The sequence below is a fragment of the Populus alba genome, chromosome 1, assembly GCF_005239225.2.
Source record: "Populus alba chromosome 1, ASM523922v2, whole genome shotgun sequence".
NCBI classification, from domain to species: domain Eukaryota; kingdom Viridiplantae; phylum Streptophyta; class Magnoliopsida; order Malpighiales; family Salicaceae; genus Populus; species Populus alba.
Genome location: NC_133284.1, coordinates 33647513 through 33651565, shown reverse-complemented (window position 1 = coordinate 33651565; position 4053 = coordinate 33647513).

The following is a 4053-nucleotide window of genomic DNA, read 5'->3' as shown; positions in this document are numbered from 1 at the left end:
TAAGCATGCAATAAACTTGTGTTAATTTGTATAACATGACAATCATGCTATCAAAGATTTAAATTATATAGAAGTTCTAACAAACATATTAGCATATATTCAAATAAGCATAAGAGATTGAAAAACAATTTTAACGTACATACTAAAAAAAATTTAAAGGATTAAACAAAATAAAAGAAAAATTATTTATTTGTTGATGCACTTTAAAATTAATAAAGCTTTTGTTGTTGTCAAAGATGAATTTTTTATCCTTATAACTTTAGCTCCTTATCTTTTGGAGCAAAACAATATTTTGCAATAAACCTTACAAAGATTCCAACACCACCTTAGTTTATATACACTTCTAAACAAGAGATTTGAACCAAAGATTAACTCAAATATCTTTTAACAAGATGTATCTAAGCTCTAAATCTTGAGAGGAAAACCAAAGTATAAAAAGAGATGAAAAGTCTTCAGAAAAACATAGTGTCAAACTATTTTATTTATTTATTTATAGTGAAAAAGTAAAAGATTAAAAATTAATTCTGATAATAATCCAGAATTAGTTTCGGGACTATTATTAATATTTGATTAACCACTATAAATAAGATAAGAATTTAAATTATGAACATAATGGTTATAAATATATGAAGTTTTTAAAACCAAACAATTATTATTGAGTTGGAAAAAATTGTTTAGATTTGTAGAAAAAGCTTTTTTTTCATCATGGAAGAGATTGTTAATATTTATGGGGATGGGACCAGACAAAATCAAAGTAGGCTTAAAGATGGAATAGGTAATTATTTTAATGGGTGGACCAAGTCCAAAATTTTCAATTTGGTAAAAAAATAATTTTTTATGGCCCAAAATATATTATATAATAAACTCAAATCAAGGCTTTAGACCTAACTTGTGTTGGCATCTCAGTTTAAGCCCAAAATCACTTTGTTTAGGATTTCTTTCCTTTAAAAGATTTGGATACTCTTTGAGCTTTTTTTAGAGGGTGTTGGGTTTCACTAAAATATGATAACCAAGGGTTCTTTAAGATCAATTTCTCATTTGCCAAAATTTATTTAAAAATCATTTTTAATATCTCATGTTAAAAAGATTATGTTAAAGGTTAAATTCCAATAAAGTTTTAATCCAAAAAGTAAATGGATTCTATTTTTAATTTTGACATCAAATGTACAAATTAATCATGTTTTAATAAACAATTTCTAAAAAAATGTCATTCTAGGAAACTCCATAGTGTACAAACTGTTTATAATCCACCAAAATTATCACATCTACACAATCATACCAAAGCACTCCCATAATCCAACCAAAATTCTAGTCGTTTTCTACATGGTATTGACCCCGTTGAAAAAACCTAGGCTCTTAATTACATAATCAACTTATTCTTTCCACTAATTTTAATTTACAATAAAATAATTATGAAAGGCTTATACATCTACATAATTCATTCAGGAGGAAAATCTATATTCTTAGTTTCAGCGCCTTGGCAATTCCATACTAAAATGGAAACTGAAAATTGAGGCTAATAGAAGAAAAGCATACCAAAGGGCTTACTAAGAAATTTTATATACTTGTCTGTATAATTGTTGTAACTTTTAAATGATATTCAACACCATAGTTACCTCAATCATGAGATATTATCAAGTTAATGGCCTTTTGATGTAGGACAAAAGAGAATTGAAGATTAAGTAATAAATTAATGATAAGAAGCCAAAATAAAGAATAAAAAAGCTGAGGAAGAGAAAGAATAAGGGTTTTGGAAAAGTCTGTAACTTTAAATAATTTCTATTCAATTTATCAACAATTGTCTAAATTTAGAAAAAAAAAAAGATATAAATACTAAAATTTCTAAATTAAAACAAACAATTAGGCTTATAGCCTACTAAATAAAATACCCAACAATTAATTAAATTCATGTCCAACAAATAAAATTTAATTAAAAAACCTCAACTAAAAGTTTAAATAAGTTTAAAGCCAAAATATCAGCTTAAAGCCCAACCTCTTAATACTTTTTGGCTACCTTTCCATCGTATATGATCATACGAGTGTGTAAACAATGTCTCAGGTTTGATGTCCTCCTAAGGGTTGGAGAAACTCGACCCCATCGAGTGTAATTAAAGGAGAATCCAATAAAGATCCCAAAGATTATGATCAAGTTGTTATATTATTTCTCTAATAATTTAAGTGTAGTCTGAATCTAGTCATCTAGCTCATATATAGGATTCCCTAAGGTTCATCATCCCTAGTAAAAACAACTTGTTGCATTCAAAGTAATAATAATATGTTCCTTTTGTGTGAAATATAAGGATAATAGGGTAGAGGTTTTAAAAGAATCGTCAGGGGTAGAATGTTGTTTTTTATATATAATGAGGTCTTAATATCAAAGTTTAGTGGCAGTTTAATGACTTAATATTTGATTCAATCATTTCCAACACTACTCACTTGCAATTTATGATTGGTTTTTAAAGGACAACATTAAAGTTTAATCTGTATTATGAAATGATTTTCAATATTAAGTGCATCACGATACTTACATAAATCATCTTAAAATTTATATTATTGATTATTTTCTTGAATATATTTTATGATCATGATATGCAAATTATGAACTCTACTTACAAAAGTCACAATCGAATTAGACATTTTAGAGTGAGGAGACAAAGAAAAAAGATTTATAGGTTTTCTAGGTTCGTAACTATGAACACTATATGAATAAAGCTATAAAGTGAAACAAACACTATTTGAAATCTCAATAGATATAATTTAGACATAACCTAGTAAATTAGGGTTATCTTCATTTTTCTTATCATATGCCAGGGGTAAGGGATTAAGGAACTTAACTCGTTGCTCTTAACCTATGATGTATTGGACGTCGAACATGAAGAGGTAATGAGTATGTTGCTCTAAAACCTTTGACGTGCTAGGTGTCAAGCATGATGGGTTGGAGAAACTAGGTAGTTTTAAATAACTAATATCATGAGACTCTTCTAAAACTATATTTACCTCTTCGAGCAATTCCACTAAAGAGTTTCCTAAAAATTCTTTCTCTACCACTAAAACAAAATTATTATATTCTTTATTAACCTTGTTTACAGATTTATTTAGATTTATAGTGTTATATGTCTCTCTTTTTGCTCATCGTTTTCATTTATATCACTAAAATCCCCTAGATTAGGTTCATACACTTGAATATAAATAGTCTTCCCTATGACCTATATCTTTTATATTCTTAAGATGACTAAGGGTTTAGAGATACAGTTAAAGAAGATATGATCGAAACATTGATATTTAACACACTGAACCTTTAAACTCATCTTAAACATTTCATTTGATAACTTGTTTGCCTTTATTTTCTTTATAAAATTTGGGTACTACTAGGATTATACCTATGAGGTTGCAACACTTAATAAAGAATTATTATTTCTAAATTGAGAACCTAAACAAGGTCTTAAAAGTGTTTTGATGTTTTATCCATCGACTTTTTATAAATAACTCATAATCTTGCACTATAGTACAATCTTGGTCATGAGTGAAAGCACCTATAAGCATGACTTCTTTTATAAAATCATCATTCAGACCTTTACAAAACCTACACAAAGTCTTGGTTTTATTCTCTCTTATAGCACATCTCATCATGTAATCATTAAATTATGTTATACACTCATTAATAGACTTGTTCCCTTGCCTTAGATTGCTCCATTGGTCTAATAATTTATTCCTATAAGACTGGGATAGCTACTTCTCCTTTATTTTTTGTTTCATTTTAGTCCAATCAATTATAAGAGGTTTACTCTTTTCTTTAAACAATCCTTAACATTTCCCCAATAAAGTTGAGCTTCACTAATGAGCATCATTTTAGCAAATCTAACTCTTATATTATTGGAAAAATTATGCCACTAAAAAAATTAATCCACGTCATGAATTCACATATCAAATATTCAAGAGTCATGATGATCATAAAAAATAGGGGCTTCTATTTTGTTAAGGCTTATAACTCGCTCATCAATGTCATTATGTATAAAGTAACCTATATAATAGTCATATTGGTGGCGCACAGGG